This window comes from Mixophyes fleayi, chromosome 8 (genome assembly GCF_038048845.1).
Source record: "Mixophyes fleayi isolate aMixFle1 chromosome 8, aMixFle1.hap1, whole genome shotgun sequence".
NCBI lineage: Eukaryota > Metazoa > Chordata > Amphibia > Anura > Limnodynastidae > Mixophyes > Mixophyes fleayi.
Window position 1 is genome coordinate 13,942,944 of NC_134409.1, and position 16,572 is coordinate 13,959,515.

A 16,572-nucleotide genomic window follows, 5' to 3' on the forward strand; every position below is an offset into this window, starting at 1 on the left:
CTCAGGAGAGAGGTGAGCGTGCTCCTACCAGGACGTGGGATGGTCACACGCTCGTTAACATTCAGAAATAGGTATATCTGTGAATTCATTAACGTGCAGTAAATAAACCCATATATTTAGCTATGTGTTGGTAGTCTTTAAAGACAAAATTATTTACTCAACAAATTCCCTCTAATAAGGTCCATATATTACATTTAGTCTTCCCTATATTGAAGCTAAGGATCGATACATCTGTAATAAGAGAGAAGATGGATCATTATTTCTTATCTCTAGTGGGACATGTGAGATCCACCTCAATCATCAGACTTGTATCAGAGATATCTGTCAATAATGTGTGATATTTCATATTATTACATATGACATATTTATTCTTCATCTATTGCTGGTTTGCAGGATTGAGTCAGTAATACAATATTATGATATTATCTCTGATGTTGGAAATATTATTGAATAACACTGGGGACACAGAGTATTTGATGCCAGAAATAGCTTAGTGGTCTAGTTTGTCTAGTTTGTTGCACTGTGCAGGTTGTTTGTTATTATATTTTATTTCTGTATTTGTTATATATATCACCATGCACTATACTCACATTTGCTACTGGTCTTAAAACAAAAAGCATTGCTGATGCATACAGAAGCACATTTTTAATATGGAAGCAGAGATCCTGAATGTCGAGTAAGTGATTATATTACTGTTTATATGGTGTGCCGTGCTGTTTTCTATGATATCAAACCGTGCGCACCTCCAAAACACCAGGGGGTATATTTACTAAACTGCGGGTTTGAAAAAGTGGAGATGTTGCCGATAGCAACCAATCAGATTCTAGTTATCATTTATTTAGTACATTCTACAAAATGATAACTAGAATCTGATTGGTTGCTATAGGCAACATCTCCACTTTTTCAAACCAGTAGTTTAGTAAATATACCCCCAACAGTGCCAGATAATGACCCTCTCTAAATTGATAGTATCATTTATGGCGTTTGTAAGATTAAGAAGATTCCCTGGCTGCTTAACGCAAAAGATATGAGCCTAGAGCTCATCGGATATTTTCCACCCACATGTGCGATCTAATTGAACAATGATCCTGGTGCTTTAAAGGCTACGCTATTGTTGCCTATTTGGGTGAAGACTACTGGTTTGCCCCTGGCATATACAATTTTCCAAGCAATGACCATGGCAAACATCGCAACATGTCAATCATTATTTTTTTTCTTTCTTTAAATAGTAAGATAAGAACAATTTTAAGCATATATAATATCATTTTCTTAGCTGTCATCCTATAAATCATTATATCCTGTTCAAAATTTCTATGTTTGGCAAACAACAAAGGTTGCCAAACACAGTTAGTCTGAGACACAGACACAGGCTCACAGCACTCAATATGTCATGTGATGGCAGAGGGGGGGAGAAGGAGGATATCACAGTGCAGACAGAGCTCAGGGAGAGCATCCCAAAAGCTCACCACATCATGTGTCATGTGACTGTGGTTGCTATGGTAGCCCAGAATCATAAATCATTAATATCAGCATGAAGAAAAAAAAAAAAAGGAAAATACCAACACTGCTCTTATAACCTGCCACAGTGATTTATGTTAAAATATGCAACTTTTTTTTTTTTCATGCTCATTTTAAGGTGACCCCATTCAATCCCTGAACCAACGTATAAATCCTGTGCTTGGTCCCTTGTTAAATCTCATGTGTTCTTTGTGTATGCACCATGAGATCACACTCCAGCAGTGAATGCCAAGAAGCTATATCACTACCCCCACCCCCACCCCCACCCCTCCCCCAGCCCCCTCTCCAAGATTGCTGTGGTTGGCAGTGAAAGAAATAACCGGAGAAGCTTATACATTGCAAAATCATATACTGTATATATGAGATTTATGTCATAATAATAAGTTGTTACAATTGTTTTCCTATGAAACGTGAAGAATACATAAAATCCCCTTTGATTGCGCTTATAATGCTTCAAGAATTTCATGGGCAATAACGCACATCCAAATCCTGACATATGAAAAGAAAACATATTGAGCCAATTTAAATTACAATATATGTATTTGATTGAAAAAAAAAAAGGCATTGAATTGAAGCATTGAAGTGAACCTGACATGAAAATAAAAATCTAATACAATGTAGAGTAGCACTAAGGCTGCATATTAAGTTATTAAGGAATAAAATTACTTTCTGTTTCTTACTTGGATAAATAAGTTCTGCTTCTTCCACTCTGCCTGGTCCCGATGTCACTTTTGCCTTCAGCGTTATGTAAATACAAAACAGGGAGAGCTAGCAAATACTAGCCAGGGGGGGCAAGATTTGACTCAGCAGGCGATTAGGAATATTTTAAAGGAAACAAGATGTAGGGAGCCCAATGACCCAGCCCAAGGTAGCCCACTATGGGACTGGCCCGTAGGGTGGGGCAAATGCCCCCCTGCCCCCCAGCCCAGCCAGCCCCTGATTCAAGGGTAGTTGGCAGGGCCAGCAATATCATTAGGCGCACCTATGTGGTTGCCTATGGCGCCAATGGTTAGGGAACATCTAAAACATTAAATGAGTGATGTGATGTCACTTTTCCAGTGACTTTTATACCCCCAAGTTGCCCCCATGGAGCTCCAGATGCTAACATGGAGAAGAAGCAGCCACTGAGAGTGCGGCTCTTGGCTATGATGTCACAACCCAGCGCCACACTCCCAGTCTGAAGAGCAGAAGATGCCGCCCCCGCTTCCACCAATTATTTTTGCTCCCCTCTAACTTCTCCCTTTGGCCAACCACGCCACAGAGCTGAATGAATTCACACCGCTGTCCGCCATTATTGCTGTGACAGATGTCCCGCCTTTCGGCGTCACATTCTACCTGCAGCCTCACCTCAGGCAGCCGGGGCGGCTAAGTCAGCGCTTTCACCGCAACATTTGAGCGACTGGGCGGTTATCTAATTGTTCATACGAGATACCCAACCAGCGATCACATCAGTCAGAATGGTGCCAGGTCTTAGGGCAGAACCTGACCGGGCACGAAGGCCGGTCAGGTATATAAACAGGTCATTTTGTCTTATTATAATTTTATTCGTGTACTAAGTTTTAGATACAGTGACAGGTCTGCTTTAGCAGCAAGAAATCTGACACAGAGTTCTCCTAATTTGACAGTTGCGGTACATGGACTGAAATGTATGTAACATTATGAGGTGTCGGCTCAGACAACATGTAGCTCTCCGGCTATTTTTGGAATCGGTTATTTCGGAGCTGCGAAAAGGTGCAGACATCTCCTGCATCAACGTGAATATATCCCCCCCATCCTGCTGTCTTTAAATGGCACCCGTGCAAACGCTTTGCGTTACCATTTGTCCGCCGTGACAGAGACCCCATGTCATGCTAAAAATATAAATGTCACTACAAGTCCTATCTATAATCACCTCCCTAATTAATCCCAACTTTTATTGTCTCCTAAAATACAGCGTTTGTGCTGCCTTCCCCCATTTATGTTTATCTAATGAAATTTAGAGACTGTCAGGCCATGCTGGGATTTGTAGTTCTACAGCAGCTAGCAAACTACCACTGATCTAATTAACTCTTTAAGTCATGTTGTGAATGCAGTGTGCGAGACTGGATTCCTGCTATAATTTGAATTTAAATAATCCTGACTATGAATATAAATAACTCTTACTCTCCGTTTCATTTGGCAGCTCTCAGGCTTGTTTTCCTGGCGCATTGTTTAAGGGCACATTTCACTGGGCGGTAATACGGCTTATACGCGGCTGACCCTTCCATCTGTATTCATAGCGTGTGATCCGAATACTAAATACTACAGGGTATTGTTGATGCTAAGCTCACCTGAGTCCGACACAGACGTTTAGCTGTATTTAAAAGCCAGTAGCTCAGTCTCCGCTGCTGAATGGAGATGAGAAAAATGTGCTGCTTCAGCCAAATCGCCAAACGCAACCAATAATTACAATTCTAATAATAAGCAAATTTGAAATAAATTTGACTTTAATGCAGCACAGTTGTCAATACTTTAAAATCATTTCCAGGGATGTAATGCAGCTCAGTTTTGGGTAAAATGCTGGAAGTTACAAGTAAATGCTAAATATTGCATGTTTGGGGCAGCACGGTGGCTCAGTGGTTAGCACTTCTGCCTCACAGCACTGGGGTCATGAGTTCAATTCCCGACCATGGCCTTATCTGTGTGGAGTTTGTATGTTCTCCCTGTGTTTGGGTGGGTTTCCTCCGGGTGCTCCGGTTTCCTCCCACACTCCAAAAACATGCTGGTAGTTTAATCACGGCTGCTATCAAATTTACCCTAGTCTGTCTGTGACGTGTGTGTCTGTGTGTGTATGTTAGGGAATTTAGACTGTGAGCTCCAATGGAGCAGGGACTGATGTGAGTTCGTTCTCTGTACAGCGCTGCAGAATTAGTGGCGCTATATAAATAAATGATGATGATGGGGTCTGGCGATCAATCTCATCTTCTTGATCTCCTGTTCTTTGCTGCCTTTGTCAATGAACAACCGCTGCCTGTATGAAATAAGGCTGTAGGTGCTTAGAGAGCATTCCACGTAGCGTGGCAGCCAATTGGGGTACTCTCCTTACTGCTGCGGAATCAACTTTACTTTCATACAGACAGCATGTTGTCCATCAACAAAAAGCAGCCCGCAGGCGTGGGGTCAGCCTCGTCTGACCTCAGAAACATTGTCGTACTTGCCACATCAGGTAGATGGCCGAACCATAGTTTGCATTTATGTTTAACGTTTGCAAAAAATGTAAGTTTTGGGTGGAGTTATCCTTTAACTGTAATAGGAACAATGTACACCCTTAATATATAAGGATATTAGAAGCCAACAAGGTGACTTCTAATATTATTTATATTTTACAGTAGAGGGTACAGAATTCTTTATAATACACACGTGTCATTTGGAAACAAAACAAGTTTCTTGAATGAGGTGAAATCACATCCAGGTGTTACGGAATTCCATTATTGTACGTTCCATCACGGAGATACCAAGTGACATAACCAATCACCAGATATAAGTTATACACTACGTATAGGGATATATCTTACATATATTTATGTCACCTATGTATCATAATTTAAGTATGTGGCTATAGATCCAAAAGGCAAACGCAAGATTTCTAAAGGGGGGTGTACAAATCCTTGGTTTCAGGTTCAAAAAAGCAAAACAAAAAAACTTACAGCAATAATAATACAAATAGAAAAGTACACTGTATATAAATGTAATAATGCATGTTAAATAAACAAAACGAGGCATAAAGTAAGCTGTACATTGAAACACTCACATTAATATTAATCTTAAACCTTTAAATAAATGATTCTTGACCATCTTACCAAAATAATATAATAATGTAATAGTTTGTAATATAATAATGTAATACCATCCAATTAAATATAATAAAAATACAATTATTGCTACGGTTACTCACCTAGAATTTCACAACACTCTCGGCAACCCAAGTCACAGAAACACTAGAGCCAACTGTAAGAACAATAGCAGGGACCATTTTGTTGAAGACAAAGTACATTAAACCATAGGGAGATCCCTACAAAAATGGCTCTTAGACTGCAGACTATTAAGGGTCTTTTTTAATGCAGACATTAGGATGAGGCTTCTAGAAGCCTTTTCCTCCTTCTAAATCCATACTTACCAACTTTTCCTTGTTGGCTTCAGGGAGATCCTGGGGGAGGTGGGCGTGCTGGGCGAGGCTTGACGTTCGCATCATTTTGGCCCCGCCCCCTAAATGATTGTCATAATTTTGTCTGATTACTGCAGGAGGTGGGACTAAGATGATGCAATATTTGCATCATTAAGTCCCCCCTCCCCCTTATATATTGCGGGAGCGAGAACCAAGAGGTTGCCCTGCTCTTCTGGGAGCCAGGGAGGTCTCCCAGAAATGCGGGAGTCTCCCAGACATTCTGGGAGAGTTGGCAACTATGCGTTTAAGAAAAGCAGCTAATGAATCTCTGGAGACTGAAGTGCCTTTTACATTTCTGTCTCCATTACTGAAGTCATGTTGTCTTACCTGTCTGTCTTTGATTCAATCTTGGTCTCCAGGAAAATGGCCACCTCCATAGGCATCAATACATGGACATAGGACACAATTTCTGAACTGTGTCATCATGCCACAGATGGCGAAGCCAACCACTTCTTGTACTGGCTCAGCATCAGGGAGAATGACAGACTCTTCAGGGAGTGAGGGAGATCACCCCCATTTCAGGGAGTCTCCCTGACATTCAGGGAGAGCTGGCAAGTATGTCTAAACCACAGAACTGTTGTGATTCAAGTGTAAGTCAAATGGTAAAGCAGAGGTCATGCTGAGGGTCGCCACCCCTGAAGAGGTGCTGTGAGGATGTAAATCACATCAAACATCTGTTCACGTTTAATGTCTAAGTAAAAAAAAGTATTTTTTTGTGAAGTATGAAATACATTGGAGTTTCTATGTCATAATCTGTGGACCTTGTGCCCATCTTTAAATGACTTACTTATATGTATGTACAAAAGAGTGTTAATCTCTGAGTTTATCATTCATTTTCAAACCAACGGGAGCACTAAATGACTGGAATATTTATGAATACATAGACATTTCTGCACCCAAGAGCAGAGCACATGCATAAAACATGCCTCCTGGTTCTTAGTATGTACAGACCAACAGATGAATTTATACATGTTGCGATCAATATTTTGTCATTTTTCCTTTGCACAATTATCCCTGTGAGACATGAACATGCTGCTTAAATCACGCATCAGTAAGTTTACGTATTGATTGCATGCAGAGTGCTATAAGCAATCCATCACTTGTGTCTTCATTAACATTCCCGGTAGTTAAAGGGGGTCGAAGGTAAACTCGGAAGACACTGTAACCAGCGGGAGGCCTGAGCTGCGCAACTAATGCTTAACTTGTAACTGGGATTACAGGGAAGAGCTGTTCCCGGTGTCTAATTGGCTGCCTCTCAGGTGAGTGGTCATGTGACCACACATCCTCTGTACACGCATATGACAACTGACTATATGTGCTCTTCAAAACTTCCCCCCATTGTTTGCCTCAGTCCACCTTTGCACACGTAATTTCTGACGTTCCTCCAGAGAACATTGGCCTCAGGTGTTCCGAGCACAATGCCCTTATCATCTTTGTTCACTGTAATTACTATGGAATTTACAAATACAGTTGGTAAAGATGAAGCCAAATCTGAACTTGGAATTTGTATCGCCAGAACTCTGCATCTCTTGCGCAAACTGTCTGTTTCAACGGGAAATGATGCCGTTACTTACTCTTATTTCAGAGGTTGTATCAATGATGCTGCTGCACATCCACTGGTAGCTCCTTGAGCCCCTTCAATGTCACAAATGATTGGAAGAGGTTACACTGAGGAGCTGCTCTTCAATAATTGGGATTAAGAACCTCATTAACTAGTTTTGGCCACTGATGTTCTTCTATAGACTCTTGTAGACATGAAGACACCAGCACAACAGGGAAGAACTACACGTGGGGAGAGTCCTAATCCCTGCCCACCACCAACCCACATTTCCATTGTGGTTCCTGCACCAAATCCTACGTCTGATAAGCATCTTCTACTCTCATCTTGCTTCCAAGAACCCCTGCTCCATCTAGAGATGCTCGTTGAGCTGTTCACCTGGTGCACCTGCTGGAGCAGGGGGACTGGGGTTCAGAACCCTACTAAGCTGGTAGAGAGGTTTGGAAAATCCAGCAGGATCAACAAGTAAATAGAAGATTCGTGTGACAGCTTGGCCGGGAGTAATAGCAGTCTATCATCATCATCATCATTTATTTATATAGCGCCACTGATTCCGCAGCGCTGTACAGAGAAATCACACACAGACAGAGAGAGAGAGACTAGGGTCAATTTTGATAGCAGACAATTAACCTACCAGTATGTTTTTGGAGTGTGAGAGGAAACCAGAGCACCCAGAGGAAACCCATACAAACACGGAGAGAACATACAAACTCCACACAGATAAGGCCATGGTCGGGAATTGAACTCATGACCACATAGCTGTAAGACAGAAGTGTTAACCACTTCAGCCTCCATGTTGCCCGTAATAACCCTATTGCTTTTGTTAGGATCATTATCTGGCATTATGCTTGTTTAGTGGCTACACCAACTGCGATATCGGACCCTTATCCCATCGAAAAAATTACATTGAAACTAATCTTCAAAAAACTATATTTCACACAATAGACAACAGTTATAATCTACAGAATAAATATTACACAATTTCGCTGTTAATGTGTCTTTAATTATTTATTGTCATTAAAATGAGCCTGGCAAATGTAGACATTACCCAGCTCTCGACATTGCCCCGTGACCCATGAAGGTTTATGGATCTCCGGAGCATTATGTGATTAGACATTCCGCCAGTTATGTAGATAAATAGCAATACATTGTTCATTACATTTGATGATCTGAATTTAATGGTGTTATTACCTTTTTTCTCATTGCTGGCTCAGGGATTATTAGTCATGAGTGATACAAATTAAAGGTTAATTGTTCCGATTATGAGATCCAACCCTTGGGTTGATTTATCAAACCTCGGAAAAGTGGAAGTGTTACCCATAGCCACCAATCAAATCATAGCTATTCATTTCTAGAATGTACTAGATAAATGATAGAATGTTAGAATCTGATTGGTTGCTATGTGCAACATCTACGCTTTTTCCTTTTTTTTATAAGGTTTGAGAAATCTACCCCCTCATGTTCTAATTATCATTAATGTAACGAGTGCTATATCATGGGCTCCTTTACATTCCCCTGGCTCCCACCTCCAGGCAAACTACCGGTTTGCTCAATTAACCAAAACACACTAAATCAGCTGTTTACCCTAGAATAGAAATTCCTCTTGGAAAAAAAGTTTGGAAGATAAACTGTCGACGGCTAAAATATGCACACACACAAAAAAGAAAAAATCCCCAAAACAAACATTAATTGGGATTCTGCTCATTTGGAACTGAATTTACATATTTCCGTGGGGTAATGAGGCAATCACGTTGCGTTAGTATATTTCTCTTAGTCAACAGATATTCACTGATTAGACCTTGAGCAGAAACAGAGCAGACTTCATGCGGAATCTGACAACATGCAGAGAAAAGTATTATCTGGAGAGCTGCTCGAACAACGAACAACACCCGATAACGTCACCTGAACATGTAAAACATAACAAAGCACACAACAAAACAATAAATAGAATCATATAGCAGCGTGGAGGGATTGTTACATAATAGATATATTAGGTGATCGACACAGGTGCAATGTTTTTAAACTGAAAGATAACTTTCCAAGAGGTATCCCAAGTACCTTCAAATGGCAATACAGCACCAGCACTCCCCATCAGCTACTGACACCAACATGCCTCTCAAACAACAATACAGAAGTGGAAGTTGCTCAATCAATTTAGAGGTTCACAGCAGGTGCATGAAAGGGCGGAGTTATCCAGCAAGGAACAAATACAGATAAAAATCCCCCTAGCACACTGCTGTAACCTGCAAATGAGCTGATATTTCTATTTGTACATAAAATTGCAGAATTCTCACATTTGCAAATGTATGGTAAGCCACCTGCCGAATCAAGGCGCTTCTGCTAATAACGTGGTCCAAACTCTAAACAATGCTACAAAAATATAAATTGATTGAGCAACTTCCACTTCTGTATTGTTTGTTTGAGAGAACAGAGGACAAAAACTAAATGTTAGCAAGTATGTCTTACACCCAGTTTCCAATCGAAACGTATATTGAGATACACTTGGATTTGAATACGGTTGGAAATACGCTTAGGTTGCATGCTCCTTTTGAACACGCAACTAATGTGCAAGTTGCGTTCGTACACGAATCAGGTCCTTACTCTGTACTTTGCAAGGAACACCCTAACTCCAACCCATCTCCCCCCCATCGCTTTGCTCTGTACATCTTTTGGTGAAGATCTAGGCATATTCGTGCCGTTTTTACATTTCACAAATAACGCCCAACGATTTCTGAAACACACATGTCTGAGATATACTTTATAGCAAAAAGAGATCTACAAAAGCTGTATTTTTTTTTTCCCCACAAAAATATAAAATCTCTTATTTCATGTTTAACAAGAGAACTGGAAGAAAGATTTAAAGTGAACGATAAACTCTGACTTAGCTAAACTTAGATCCCAGCAAACCTACACAGAAGAGAAGCAGCTCCGGTCGGTGTTAGCCGTCATGTGCGTGATAGGGCAGGAACCACAGACCAGCAATATGTTATCCTAAAGGTTATAAACGCAATGTATTTGGTCAGACATATTGTACAGCAGATGTTGAACAGCAAGTCGTTTCCCTAAATCATAAACATGGTGCTTCTATATAGAATGACATCACCCATCCCTGGAGATGAGGCTGTGCTTGGCAACCTGCGAAGAACAGCTCAGAGAGACAGAGCTTCTAAATGCATGAATACTCCTTTGTAGTCTATCGCCGGAGACCTGCAACGGCAGATAATTTTCTCTTAGTGATTTCTCCGTTTCCTCATTGTCTCTCTAATTTGAATGTCAAGTGTATCCGCAAGATGAAAAATGACTGGACTTCACAATACACCTTATATATTGTTTTCCTGCGGAGTGTTTGTAGGCTTAGGCATGCCGTGGATCCTATATAGAATTTCAGTAGTAAATGGACGCTATCATTTTTGTGCTAATGGCTCAGAAGTGTTTTGAACCATACGGAATTATCGAGATGCTTTTAAAGCTGGAAGAGAACTTGGGCCGCTGTGAATCAAAGCAGCGGGTTTGTATGTAGTATGTAAGAAATGACCCCAGCTGTCCCGGTATAATAGCCAAGGGTCAATAAGAACGTTATCATTGTATCAAAATTGCCAAGATAGGTAAATAAAGCAACACAGACACAACTGAAAAATAAAGTCTAAATAAACAAAACAGTCATTCGCCGCTTTAATATAAAATCAAATTTTGCTTAAAATGGAAAATAAACCTTTTGTCTTCTGCCTTTATCCACTCTGGGCTAATGGGATACAAAGCACTGTGTGATGGCACTAGAGATGCTCAGGCTCGGTTCCTTCGAGAACCGAACGTACCCGAACTTAGGGGATCCGAGTATCGAGCTGAGTCGGCTCGGTACTGTCGCGCGCCCTCGGAATTGAGAACGAGGCAAAACGTCATCGTGACGTAGTCGGATCTCGTGAGTTTTGAATTCCTTTTTAAGATCCAACATAGCGAGGGGTGGGAGGCAGGACGGACCCCCATTTTTCTTTTCTGCCACTGCTGTGTGCCAATGTGTCCTAGATGTGGTAGGAACTGCCGTGTGTTTGTGTCATTGCTCTGTCGCTTACCATCCAGCCCGGTCGCTGCAGTATTTGTCCGAAAGTGTATGAAAATAATATTGTGATCTGTGAGGTGGTCAAAATTGACTGCAAATGACTTGAAATTAGTGTTATTGAGGCTAATAATAATGTAGGAACAAAAAAAGAGCAAAATTATGTGCTTTTAGCATATTTTAGGATTTTTTTCTAAAAATATCCAAAACCAAAACACACGTTTTGCCAAAACCAAAACCAAAACACGTAGCTAATCCAGATCCAAAACCAAAACCAGTTCACGGGGGTCAGTGAGTATCTCTAGTTGGTACCCCTTTTACCTATAGTGTTCTAATCAGCTTGGGGCCAATTTTCACTATGACAGGGGACACCACACCCGTGGTTTCCTTGTTACATTTGGAAAACCAACCCTGGGGCTGTTTGAGGATTTGGGAAAACTTTGCGCTGCCCGATTTTTTATTTTTTTGTTACAATTTAGGGAGATTTAATTTAAACAGTTTGGCCTGGAGAACTGTCTGGATGGAATCTGGGAAATATATATATTCTTGGCCCTTTTTATAGGTGTTACTCTCAAACTATAAGCGAATTGAGACATCTAAAATATTTCCCTTTTTTTTTCTTGAAGTTCGGGGAGCGGTTTTACAAACCCCCACTTAAATACATTCCCTGTTTAATGTGTCGCCAAGGTCCAAAACTGGGAAAAAACTGTGGTTTGACCTTAGGTGGTTTTACTTACAAGAAATGCGGTTTCAATAAACTGACGCTTGACATGTTCCAGACAACGTGCAAATATTCTTCCCCGCTCATCTGAGGTACTGTCAACAGACAGAGGAAAGAAATGGAGAGGGAGGTGCTGTGTCATTAAGGGACGTATCTGCCGATACTGTGCGTAGCGTTCGCAGAGTCAGTCCGCGCATACCCAGAACCGGTCGATACGCAACAGAATGCAGCCACGTCCAAGGGGTATGTCAACTAAACTGCGGGTTTGGAAAAGTGGAGATGTTGCCTATAACAACCAATCAGATTCTAGCTGTCATTTATTTTGTTCATTCTACAAAATGACAGCTAGAATCTGATTGGTTGCTAAATTCTTAGTGTGTGTGTAAAAAAAACTCAGAAAGGGCTGAAATTTGGTATACTAAGATGTTTTTAATTTGTTAATTGTTAAAAGTGTTTATAAAGATTTTAAAAATATATATATATATATTTCTTGAAGGAGAAGTGACAGTTGGGAGTGGTTGGTGGTTGCCGGGGGTGACAGTGGGGAGTGGTTGGTGGTTGCCGGGGGTGACAGAGCGAGAGGAGTGTGACACTCAGGACCGCTGAGAGAGATCCCTGTGTCTGGATAGACATCTGGATAGATGTGGCGATAAAGATGAAGGATGAGGTGATGGAGAAAAATGATGAGGTGGTGACATGTGGACAAAACCATGTTAAAAAAGGGCGCTTGCGTCGGGAAGTAACGCTCTTCCCCTAAGGAGGCCTGGGCTATGGCCCAAATGCATGACAAGAACCTTTTTAACACCTTAAGTAGCTTGATTTGACTAGAATGCATGAGTATCATGCACGGGTTAACTTGTATATATGTATATATATATATATATATATATATATATATATATATATATATATATATATATATATATATATATATATACAGCTCTATAAGTGCTGCTAATTCTCCGCCATGTGCACTCCATGAGACATGCCCACTTTCTGATCCCGTAAAAAGGGGGATGCGACTACGTTTTAAGCTGTTTGTAAAGGTTCACTGTGTGATGAGTGTAAACATCACTACAGAGACCACTGATCATTCAATTAAACTCGTTTTGGCTCCTAAAATCCATTCTTGGTTTATCCTCATTTGTATCAATCATCTGGGTCAGGAGAAAGTGGGATGGTCTTTATTACACGTGTCACTTTAGTGTGTCCGAAGGTCACTAATTGCTCTTTGTGCACTTAGAAATGGGCTTTTACACAGACCAATTAGAAAGTGCAAAATGTATCACAGTAAAGCATCGGACAAGTTTTAGCTTGCATCACCTCTGACCTCCCGGAGTCCTTTGTCAGGATAAAAATACCTCCCTAAATGTGCCTTCTGCACCCCAGCCAACTTGTTTAAATAATCATGAACCTAATCCGCACTTAGTAAGCCTCCCCTCGATCCAGCCAATTCCTCAGGCTGAGTGTAAGCAGTAGATGAATGCACACACAGGCCAACAGCCGTTATCCTCCAACTGGATTTACAGGCATGCAAGATAATGATCCAGTTCAATTTGATCGGATTATGCTCTGTCATTGATCTCAGTATGGGGGCCACACACACTGTGATACAGGGCCCCTGCTCATATGATGTACTTCTCTGTAATATATATCCGGTGTCAGAGCCGTTGTGCTGAATCTCAGGTCTGTGGCCATTCATGCAATCTCGGAATGTGACTCACTGTGAACCACCCAGTACCGGGAACCTGGCCCCGGGCATCACAATGTAATTGACTTAAAGGATCCAATTTCTTAAGTTGATGTAATTGAAGAACAGTTTCCTCGCCAGGCTCCTCTGCAATCCAATGGTCACATCTGGAGAGTTGGCTATTGAAGTGGTCCCTGGAAGTATTTCATTATCTTCCCCTTTCATACTCTCTGGCAAGAACAAAAAAGAGAAGAAGAAGTCTTATTATTTTTTACTAAATTAAACCCCCGGAATCTAGGCCACAGATTCCAGTCGGTCTGAAGAACAAATTAGAAAATCTTAGTGCCGGCTTCTATTTCCAGTGCAGAGTTAAGATGAAATTCAATTGCAGAATGATTAATAGGAGAAAAAGTGAGTTTCCATTAAGAAAATGATGTTTCATTTTTATAACATATGAACTCAGAAGGTTTCTTTTGCAATCTTGTTAGTGCATCACTGTGGTCTATATGTCAGAGCCAATGAGGTGCTGACTTTAGGGGGTAAGGAATCCATTATTTCTAGTTAAAAAACATGATGACACAAAATAAACATATTTGACTAACTCCACCTTAATTCTAAGGTTACATATATATATATATATATATATATATATATATGGCTAACGCTGCTCCTTGCCTTTATAAACACAATAAACACACACACAAAACACACAAACAAGTTTGGTAAATTGTTTGCAATTAATCCATTGTGTGCTTAACTGTTCATACTGACTAGATTTTCCTAATTTTTTGGGCTTGTTTGGTTAATTTAGGTTTTTTGTGTAGCAGTTACCATTTATATCGATCTTTGCTAATCCAAATTGACTCGATTGTCTATTCATTCGTTTTATTGGCATTTAGTGTTAAATTAATAGGTATATACTAATTAATTTAAGCAACAATGTGGAACTGGGATTCCACCTAGAAAGCAAATGTCTGCTGTGGGAGTAACTGCGCAGCAAGAAGCGGCAAAAATACGAAGGGCGGAGCGGGATAAAGCCAGACAACAAACTATGACCAAAGAGAACGTGACCGTCATCACCATGTAAATCTGACTCCGCAGCAAACTGCCCGTCACAGAGAAAACAATCGAAGAGCGAACAGGACAGAGGTAATATCACATCAGCTCCTACAGAGTCAGTGAACAAGATGTCACGTCAGTCTTCATGTCGGTAACTTGGATGAAACAAATATTAATGCTCATAACTGTGGTCCCATGAACAGTATTTGTGAATTTTGACCCGCTAAACATTTTACAGCTGAGCAGCCATCTGACAAATTATTCAATCAATGCTGCCACAAGGGTAATATCAAATAGGGCGCAATAAGGTCTGCCCCTGTTAATGAGAACTTAATGAAAGGACAGCATGAACAGTCAAAACATTCCTTTGAGAACATAAGATTGATTTATTTGTGGGATAAAGGATGCGCCGAATTGATCCGTTACTAAAAAGGGTCCAACATAATCTTACTCTTTCTTTGGTCAGATCTTTATTTTCTGTCATTTTGATGGGCTTTTAACTAGTGAGTTTAAATTACTTATACCAGTGACAGAAAAATTCAGATTTCTGTGAAAATATACAGTAAGTGATGGAAATGAGTAGAACTTTTCTGAAAGTACTGTAGCACAGTGGTTAGCATTGCTGCCTCGCAGCGCATGGTTCATGGGTTTGATTCCAACCCCATCGGCGGGGGAGGGCGGGCAGATTTTAACCATGGGGAGCAAGACTCGACTATATGCCTACAACATAAAGTTCAGTGGCTAAAACAACACCCCCATGCCTGCAATATACCCTACAATGCCACCACATAATAGAACTATATGATCTGCCAAGAAAGATGACCACGTGATGAGCCCGTCAGTCACTTACCTCCTTTTCCAATCCTAACGTTGCTCCTTTAGGCCTCACTGAACTGACAGAAGGTATGTTGTCTTTTCCACTGTTCTATGTCACATGACGTGACATGAGGGTACAAGTGGCTTCTAACTGGCCACAGATGTTGACCAATTGAAAGTCAGCATCGCCCTCATATTGTCTCTCTGATATGTGACACAACGTAATCGGGGCCGCACTACGTGGACTATCCAAAAACAAATATAACAGCACAACAGTGTCACACAACAATATAATAACACTACAAACACAAAGGACTATGTAGCACAACTAAGTCTTTATTTGTATTATCTTAAAAGTATATTAAGTGGGCAGCTAAGACGTACACAAAACAGCATATTATCTGCTGTACATGTACAGCCACTTTCTATAATTTACACACGGCTCGTTGTATACAGCTAATATATGGGCAGCACAGTGGCTCAGTGGTTAGCACTTCTGCCTCACAGCACTGGGGTCATGAGTTCAATTCCCGACCATGGCCTTATCTGCGTGGAGTTTGAATGTTCTCCCCTTGTTTGCGTGGGTTTCCTCCTGGTGCTCCGGTTTCCTCCCAAACTCCAAAAACATACTGATAGGTTAATTGGCTGCTAACAAATTGACCCTAGTGTGTGTGTGTTAGAGAATTTAGACTGTAAGCTCCAATGGGGCAGGGACTGATGTGAGTGAGTTCTCTGTACAGCGCTGCGGAATTAGTGGCGCTATATAAATAAATGATGATGATAATAAACCACATTATACTAATATTTAGATACTTTTATTTTGAATTTAGTAACCCCAAAGAACACCTTCTAGAGCGAATTGACAAGTTTCCCTCTACATGTCTATACATTAGAATCAAGGACAATCCGGATTGCCAATGGGACAGGGGGCTTAGGTCAGAAAAGAGAACTGTCTAGAACATTTGTGGAATAT